At 37.0% G+C, this 10044-nt stretch overlaps 1 non-coding gene across 1 annotated transcript; it reads left to right on the top strand.

Annotated features, from left to right (window-relative positions):
• Nucleotides 1-8216: 8216 nt before the first annotated feature.
• LOC149190181 (small nucleolar RNA R41) lies at nucleotides 8217-8311 on the top strand. The gene has a single exon (XR_016256620.1). It is a non-coding gene; the product is annotated as a small nucleolar RNA R41 (small nucleolar RNA).
• Nucleotides 8312-10044: the final 1733 nt, after the last annotated feature.

The following is a 10044-nucleotide window of genomic DNA, read 5'->3' as shown; positions in this document are numbered from 1 at the left end:
TAAAACATTATGATCTTGATGATGCAACTTTGTTTGTCAAGAAAGTTGGAAAAAGAGTTGTATATCTCGTGGTATGTGTAGATGATCTTTTGATGACAGGGAACAATGAGAGCTACATTGAATCCATAAAGAAGGAGTTGAGGAAAGGTTTTGAAATGACTAATTTGGGCTATGTTCATTACTATCTTGGTATTGAAGTAACTCAACATCCGAAGTCCATATTCCTTTCTCAAAAGAAGTACATTGGAGATTTGTTGAATAAGTTTGGCATGGATGAATGCAATCCTGTGACTACTCCAATGGAACAAAACTTAAAGCTCACATCCATTGAAGGAAAAGAATTTGAGGATGCAACAAAGTATAGACAGCTTGTAGGAAGTCTCAACTACTTGACTACTACCAGACCAGGCATTTCGTTTGCTGTTGGAATCCTCTCCAAGTTTATGCAAAAGCCTTGTGAGGGACATTGGTCTGCTGCAAAAAGAGTTCTAAAGTACTTGAAGGGAACTCAAGACTTTGGACTCAAGTATACACAAGTGGGCGACTTCAGCTTGATTGGATACTCTGATTCAGACTTCGATGGAGACAAAGAAACTGGGGCATCTACTTTTGGTTATGCTATGAGTCTTGGATTAGGAGTTGTCCCCTCGAGATCATGCAAACAATCAGTTCCAGCAGATTCCACAACAGAGGCAGAATATGTGGCAGCAGCTGAGGCAACAAAAGAAATTGTGTGGCTCAGGAAAATTCTGAAAGATTTGCAGGTAAAACAAGTACATTCGACTCCACTCATGATTGACAATACCTCGATAACAAAGTTGGTAAAGAACCCAAAGTTCCATGATCGAACAAAGCACATCAATACAAAATATCATTTAATTCGACATCATGTTGAAGCCAAAACAATCCATCTTCGCCATTGTTCCACTAATGAGCAGATTGCAGGCATCTTCACCAAAGCACTTGGAAGAGAAAAGCTTGAAAGATTCAGAGTGATGCTTGCACTGACCATCATCCCTTCAGATTAAGGGGGGGGAATGTTGACACCTAATCATAGGGATTGGGTGAACAATTGTAAATAGTGTAAATAAATAATAGAGAAAATGGAGAGTTATCGGGAGATGAAACTCAACAGTCACTCCCTCATGTATATAATAATGAACAACCTAAATGAATAATATAATCTCATTTGAGGAGTTACCTCCTGGCCTGACAAGTTTCTTGCCATTGTCTTTTTAGCAAGGGGTTGTTGGAAGGTTGGGCCAGCTCATCATCAATTTAAATCGGAAAAGGATTGAATTGCAAAAAGCGGAAAACAAGGAACTAATGGTCTCATAGACTATTTTTAGTCTCGTGGACCTTAAAATATCATTTCATTTCCCATTAACAAGGTGCTTTAACGACAAGAACTCGACCAATTGAGCTAACTTTATTTAAATTATTATTGTTATTATTTAAACATTGAATCTCATTGTTTACATAATACTTCATAACAAGGTGACCACCAATTGAGCTGCCTTGTGGGCATTATAAATATAATTAATATGTGAATTATATATACATTCTTAATCTTGGAGACTCACCCCCGCTTTACCATGGAGATTCTTAATTTGTAAATAGGCTTTGTTATAATACCATGGGCCAATACCATTGCATATCAATACCACATACTCAAAAAACCATAACTCATTTCACAACCGAAATATTTTGTGTATTTAATTAAATTGAAAAACACTCAAAGATCAAATTTGCACCAATAGAGATCAAATCTCTCAAAATGCAAACACAAGTTTTGCCCTCTAAATAAGATTTACATTTTGAGACATTTAATCATTTTCAACATTTGATATATACAGGGTTAAGAAGGATGTACACGTTGTTCAAAATGAATTTCTTTCTATATTCAATATGTGGAGTATATGCATGGTGTCCCCACCCCCCACACATATAAAGAACCAATGTAAATCCATTTTAATCATATATCTATTCGGGAGAGATAGAGAAATGCAAATCTTTTTTAAAGTTTTGTATTCCAAAAAAGTGTATACATTAAATTTTTTTATTCCTCTAAAACCTTATAAATTTAGAATTAAATTGAATTTACACTAATTTTAACAAATTACTTTATAATACAACAAAATGATGTATATAACATTAATTGCATTCTAGCCCAGTATGCAAGAGATGTTGTCCTATTCTGTTATGTTATGTAAAACATTTTATTTGGTCAAACAAAATAAAAATAAAATAATACAATTAATAATTGTATTTATTAATAAAAATAAAAATATTCCTACCTTAAACATGTTTACTTGGTCAAAAATAAAATAAAGAAAATGAAAAATAACTCTACTTTAAAACAAAAATAACTTTAAATTGAAATAATTAACTTGACTGAGTCAAGTTATTGGTGGTTTTTGAGAACCATGGTATTCATGTGGAATATAACCTATTTAAATACTTGGTAAATCATAGTTAAGATGCATTTAAGGCTATTTAATTATTAATAAATAATAAATAATAATTTAATTTAATTTAATTTGTAATTTTATATAATTTGACTTAATCAAAATGTATACATAACATAACATGAAATTACAACATTTATTTCATACTACATTGGACGTAACAATTAAATTACTACTACCATAGATCCATCTTAACTCCAAATCTACCCAAAGGATCGAATCTCTTGAGATTTAAACCTCTTTTAGAGTGAAAAGAGATTTGATCCCTCTAGGGGTTTGGTCGATCCAGAGTTAAGATGTATTTATGCTGGTATTAATTTAATTGTTATGTCCAGTGCAATATAAAAGAGATGTTGTAATGTCATGTTATGTTATGTAAACGTTTTGATTAAGTTAAATTACATAAAAATACAAAATAAATAAATAAATGATTAATTATTAATAATTAAATGAGCCTAACTGCATCTTAATTCACATTTAAGTATATAAAGATATCAATGTATTGAAGTGCAAACCTCTTTTAAAATGAAAAGAGATTTGATCCATGTAGATATTTGGTTATTTGATCGAAAGTCTACTGTTGTTTCGTAGATTTTCAGAAAGCTTTTGACTCTGTTCTAAGGGAGGCCTTGCTCCAGAGACTCAGAGATATTGGCATCTTTGCAACCCTATTGACCGCTATTATGTGTCTATATGAGTCCGTTCTTGGTTGTCTTCATGCAACCCATGGGATGTTTGATTTCATTCGAAGCACTATTGGGGTTAAACGGGGTTGTCCACTGTCCCCTACACTGTTTGGGATCTATATTGATGAGTTGGAAGCATTTCTACATGAGCATATCCATGACACTGATGGCTCCCTTCTTCACCAGGTTTTGATATTTATTCTACTCTTTGCTTACGACGTGGTCCTCCTCTCCTCATCCCTAGAAGGATTACAGAGGTAGCTGGATGCCTTAGATCTGTTTTGTGATCATCGACAATTGATGGTCAACCTGGGTAAAACCAAGGTTATGATCTTCAATGGGGTGAAGAAAACCTCGGACCTTCAATTTCTATTCAGAGGGGAGGAGATTGAGATCACCAACATGTATACTTACTTGGGGGTGCAATTCTCAGGTCCCTACTTCAGTTTGCGACCAACGCTTCAGCCTCAGATCAACAAAGGATATGGATCCTTAGCCCTTCTCGAGAGATAGTGCTTTTGACATCACTTCCAGGACATCTTGTCCAAGATGAGCCTCATGGACACCTTGATCCGTCCCACTATTCTATATGGATAAGAGATTTGGGGACCGCCTTTACTTGAGTTAGACTGGGCTTCAATTGAGAGAGTCCAGATTCTTCTTCTCCGTTGCATCATTAGGTGCAAACTGATAGTGCCACAACACATCATGCTTGCAAAGTTTGGAGCTCAGCCCTTTCGACTTGAGACGATCTTCAGATTGGTTTCATTCTTGCATCGTGTCTAGGGCTTGGCATACTCGATAAAGAGTAGGGACCGATATCCTTACTTGGCATATTGCTCTTCTGAGACTATTACCCGTTCTACTCCCTCAGGCCGAGCTAGATGTTGGTTTACAGGAGTTTAAAATCTCTTAGAGTCAGTGGGAATTCAATTGGATCGTCTCCCTCCTTTCTGATATTCCTTAGATGCTCTAGGTCACCTTTTACGTACTAGACAAGAGCTAAACAAGATCATCAGGGAGGACATCGACACGCAGTTCGCCCAGGTCACCTAGGTCAATCCTCCAAGAGGGTTGCGCCCAAAGATGGCCTTCCACGCTGAACACTTCTTGGAGTTGAGAGACGCGCTCATTGTTCAACCCCAGTATACGTTTCACCACTAGATGCATGCTCTTCACATTCCTCTAGGCCAGTTCAGAGTAGGTTCTCATAGACTTCAGGTAGAGACGGACCACCAGGTGGATAGACTAGACAGACTCTGCCAGGTATGTCATTTACAGGAAGTGGAGATCGAGGTGCACTTCATTCTTGGATGCCCTGTCTACTACGAGATCAGAGGAAGGTTTCATTGCTTGTTTAGAGATTCTCGAACCCTCGCCGACTTTTTCAAGTATCCCGATCAAAGATGTTTGGCCCTATATATGCAGGAGGCTCTTAGGTTCCGAGCGCATATTCTTCAACCTCCCATTAGACCAGACCCCACACAGAGGATCATGACATTTTTCAGGGTACTACCTTCAAACAGGGGCACCAAGAGATCGATTGATACTAGTATGTATCCAGACTCCAGATCAGTGAGGATTCGTGGGACCTCACCCTGCCACACGAGATCTCAGCAACAGTTCCGTCTCAGATCCATTCCTGAGAGATGGATTAGGTCCTCCAGCATTCAGCAGCGTGTGAACCCCCCCAGGAAACAATTTAGTGGACAATTTGCACTTGCCATCGGCTCCTCATCGGGCCAATAGACTTTGTTGAGTTTCTTCAGTGTTATTCATTCAACCTCAGATGTTAGGAGAGATGGGTATGATCCTCAAACCTATTAGCTCCTGGATCTTCTCCGCTAGGGCCATATGTTGATTCACTTCATGCATTGTATCCTTTATAGGAGACCGTTTGGTTCTCCTGCTTTATATATACATTAGTGTACTCAACAGTCCCTTTGACCTACTTTGTGGTCATTAGTTGGACATAAATATAATTATCTTATCTTATCTTATCTGTGGGCCTCTGGTATGCAAACACTATTCACTCCAACAAATTAGAGAGCTTAAATTTCATCCTTCCAATCATATTTGACCACATTGCTTTCGTCATCAAACCATAAGTGCCTTAGGTTCGAGTCTCTACCACAACCACACCGTAACCATAGTTGCTGCTCTTCAGATTTGTTGTCCTCTCCTCCTCTGGTTGCAAAAACTAAAATGTCAATCCTGACGGTTCCACCAACCACGCCCCCGTTACCCCCTTTGTATCATTGTTCACAAGAAAACCAAACCACTCGGACAATGAGGCCCGTGAAGTCCTCGCAGATTCTAGCACTGGTTTCCTTGGTTGCTCATAAATATTAAAAGTGTGTTTATCTTCAGAGTTCAACAACCCGTGCTTCACCAGAACATCACATGTATGGGAATACCAATCAAAGTACATCAATTTCCAAGAAGGGCATGAAGAATCTGATGAATTGAAAGATAAATTCTATCACTGAAGGGATCCTATGTAGCGGAGTGGATTTGAATGTAGGCTACAAGTCAATTGCCACAAAAGGGTTTGAACATCCTTTCCAAGTATTATAATTATGTTTTTGCCAGAAATGCATTCTTGGCGTCAAACCAATAATTCCTTGTTGGAAGGAACACTTAGATTGGTGGAAAAGCATGACCGTTCTCAAAGAAAGTATCCTGTTGTGGTTGGTGAAAGTCATGAATGTGGGAGCTCCGTTTTCCACTCTTTTTTTCCTTTGAGTTGTTGTGTATGTCAATCACAAAATGCCCTTATTGATGACAATATATATGAGGGAGATTGAGGTCCTACTGCATATGATCACCCATTGAACGTTGGGAACATCATGTCTAATTCATTCACAATTCCTCATGAAATTAAATATGGCGACACAAAAAATAATAATACATAATTAAATCCTAGAGCGTTCTGCAATGAATGGAATCTTAGAAAGCAGGAGGAAACATTAGTTTTCAATCTCGACGATGAAGACAAAACCTTTTTGGATAATCAAGATTTAATGGGGGATATGGCTGACATATTCACTCTAGTGAATGGAAAAGTTAATAGGGACCTTGATTCTAGTTGTGTCAAGCTCCCATTATGGTTTTTGTTGAACGTCATGAATATCTCTCGCAGTTGTGCGATTAGGCCTTTGTCTAGATTGGAGGACATGCCATTGCTCTCACTCATTTTTTTCATCTTCCTAAAGAAAAGGGGCAAGACATACATTATCCAACACAACATTTTTACATGTCCAATCTATCTCCAATTTAGAGTCAACTATGACCTCTAATCTGCATACTCCCTACTTGCTTGCAAAATGAAGAAAGGTCTATAAAGCTACAAACTCAACCTTTTTGTTTGAACCTTTGCATGAATAATATTGAATGTGATCCATAAATTGGTGTAGATATTCCATTGGAATTGTTTGTCAAATTTGAAAAAATCACTGAAATATTTGTTATTTTTTCTTATTCCATATTCTTTAGTTAGTTGATTTTCTACTTAATTAATTGAGAGAAATCGAAAATAGAAAAAAATACACACACCATCCACAATAAACACAATTTTTTCCTAAAAAACCCTAAGAGAGAATACACAACTAGAAGATACTGCTGTTTTGCTATGTGTTTTTTTTTTTCTAGAATTTTTTTCATGCCATTTAAAAAAAACCCAAATAAATTGAACTCCTTTGGCATGTACCTTATGGCTACAAGGATTTCCATCATTCTCATACATTTATGTTAGTCTAATTTTCTTCTTAAATTTAACCCCTCCTACATTCTTTAACAAATATAAAAATCAAAATTTCAATTATATTTTATTATCAATATACTTGACTTCTTTAAAAGAAATGGGAGGGGCTAGTTCCCTTTAGAAGCATTATGGGCCCTCTAGCACTGACAACCATCACATTGAAGCTCAATCGCCATCACTGGGGTCTCCATGGATCAACATACGCTGCAGCATACGCGCAGCTCCGCAGGAATCGAAACAGGCCGGGGGCGAGCAAACCAACCCGCCCGACCTTCCACATTCCACGAGTCCTTCATTCTTTAACAAATATAAAAATCCAAATTTCAATTATATTTTATTATCAATATATTTAACTTCTTTATTGCCTTCGTGGAAATATTTTATTATCAATATATTTGACTTCTTTATTGCCTTCCACATTCCATTCCACGAGTCCTTCTATCCATCGGAAAGAGCTAACTAGCCATATATTGGGTATTTAATACCGAAATAGGAGCATGCAAGTTAGCCCGATAACACAGGAGCGGGTAAATATTATTTAATGCCGAAATTACCCGCTCCCGTGTTATCGCGTTAACTTGCGTGCTCCTATTTCAACATTAAATACCCAATATATGGCTGGTTAGCTCTTTCCCTATCCATCCATGCAATTGGATAGTTTTATATGATTGGTTTCGCTTGGTCGCACATAAACTTTAGGGTGTAGTCGTTCCTCACACCTCTCCCACTTAGCAGATTAATAAAAGCACGATCCTTCGGAGCAACAAATAAATGGCTCTCGTCGGTCAATTAGATAGAATTAGACCTTTATCGGTCAAATAGATGGAATTGTCTAAAACCCTAACAGAAGCCTTTTTTGAAACCCTAGCTCGAGGCTTATATAGAATGCTATAGCCGACCAGAGGTATTGGTGTAGGGCTCCTTAGGTCTGATCTCCAAGGATCGCAAGGGTGTGGAGTGGGACGGAGGCTTCAGCCTTTTGTTTCGTCAATCCTCTCCACTTATTGCTTCTGTTGCGGAGATGAGAGTAAGGATTTTATGTGCCACTGGGCTTTGATTAGGTTGTTTTTCCTTTATTGGTTGTCTGTGAACTTGGGCTTTTACTAGGTTATCTTTTTCCGTTCTGGAGCTGCAAGTAAGGGTTTTCTATTCTTTCGGGTTTGGATCAGGCTGTCATATTCGCGGTCTGTGTGCTTTTTTATTCTAAATATGCCTGCACTTTGAAGTTTCGCCAGAAATGGCCGTGATTTTTTGAAATTGTTTGTGTTTATTCTCAGAAATTGTAATGTTAGAGTGTTTTTAAAGGCGATGATGTATAAATTACCTATTTTATGAGGGAGAGAACTAATCCTTCCGAGTGATGCAAAAAACCAATGGATCCTACTGAGCCTTTGTTTTTGTTAAAATCCGTTGACATGATGATTATTATGTTCTGAACTTCATTGCGGACTGCAAAATTTACAGACTACAATTATCTGATCAATATATTTATTCTATTCTTATAGTTTTCCATTTCCGCCCTTCACGATGCCTCGATATTTGTTTCTGTCATAGGTTTTCATTGTAGAGTTTTGGCTTTCTATTTTTTTCCCTGTTTCAGTTCTTACAAAGCCCTGGAACGTTGGGGCTTTTAGGTTGTTTATACAGATGTTGTTCCAGAGATTTGGCTCAGGCTCCATGTGGATTTTTAATGTGCCTACCATGCGTCATTTTCTGCTGTTATTGTATTAATCTATCACACATCTTTTATGTTAAATCTATTATTTCTCCACTGTCACTGTTTCATCGGGACAAAATACTATTAATTGCAGGTAGAGTTGTGACTATTTTTATACTCTACGTCTCCTTAAACATCACATTTGTAGTCATTTCTATGATTAGCTATTCTTAATATTTGACATTGAACATTTCCACATTAATCATCGAACTTAAATAACGAGTGGGCACAGAGCCCTGGATTACAGTAAGTGATTTGAGCTGTCTTTGCAAACTTAATTCAAACTCAATTCTTTCTTTCTTTTTGATAGCGTCTTTTTATACTTTAGAGGTTAGTCATGTATTTTTTCTTGGGAAAAATGAAGATCATGTTGACTGGATGATCAACCGATACTTGCATTGAATTTGGTAAAAAGTATCTAATATACGGCTTCTCCAGTAATATCTAAACTCCAACAATATCTTTATTTAGAGTAGATTCTTTGGGAATGAGAATAATTTTTTGGATCCAATGTTTCCAACCCTCTACCCTGGTTTATCATCAGGGCAAAGGAACCACAGGGCAAAGGTGGAGTATCTGTCTAACCTTAACATGTGGAGTATCTGATCTAATTTTAACATTGTATATATAGGTGTAGATGCAAAATAAGAAAATAAGAAAAAACAGAATGATCATTCTGTTTTTTCTTATTTTCTCTGAAGCATCTATACTTGTATATACAATGTTAAAGTTAGATCAGATACTCCACCTTTGCCCTTTGCCCTGATGATGAACCACAGTAGAGGGTTCAAAATGTTTGCTTCAAAAAATTATTTGACATGATCATTCTGAAAAAATTTACTCTAAACATTATGGATCACAGAAAACTCAGAAATATCTTTATTTTTCAGATTTGTATTGACAAAAAAAACCGTGCATACTCCATTCAATACATGGAGTGGTTGGCTGCGCAAAGTCCAAACACATTTAGATCCAAATCAAAGCTTATAACAATAGAGATCTCTAATGAGATTTTAGCTTCTTGAAATTCCTCCTCTGGGATGCGTGCTCCTTTTGCTTTCGACCCTTTTTTGATAAGTAACAGGGCAAGTTCCCATTCTTTTCGAGTTTGGATGAAATGTAGTGTTGACTTACCACTTTGTATCTTCTATTCGTGCAAAGTCCAAACCCATTTAGATCCAAATCAAAGCTTATAACAATAGAGATCTCGAATGGGATTTTAGCTTCTTGAAATTCCTCCTCTGGTATGCGTGCTCCTTTTGCTTTCGATCCTTTTTTGAAAAGTAACAGGGCAAGTCTCCATTCTTTTCGAGTTGCATGCTTTTCTTCTATTAGGTGGGAGGGATCAAATGTGGTGTTTACTCTACCCACCAGTACTTTGTATCTTCTATAGGTGCTAAATAATTCTTC

This window comes from Pinus tabuliformis, chromosome 3_1, assembly GCF_031772625.1.
Source record: "Pinus tabuliformis cultivar Carrire ecotype Pingquan chromosome 3_1, CPIR1, whole genome shotgun sequence".
NCBI lineage: Eukaryota > Viridiplantae > Streptophyta > Pinopsida > Pinales > Pinaceae > Pinus > Pinus tabuliformis.
The sequence above is the reverse complement of the archived record's forward strand: the minus strand, read 5'-3'. Positions and strand labels throughout refer to the sequence as shown.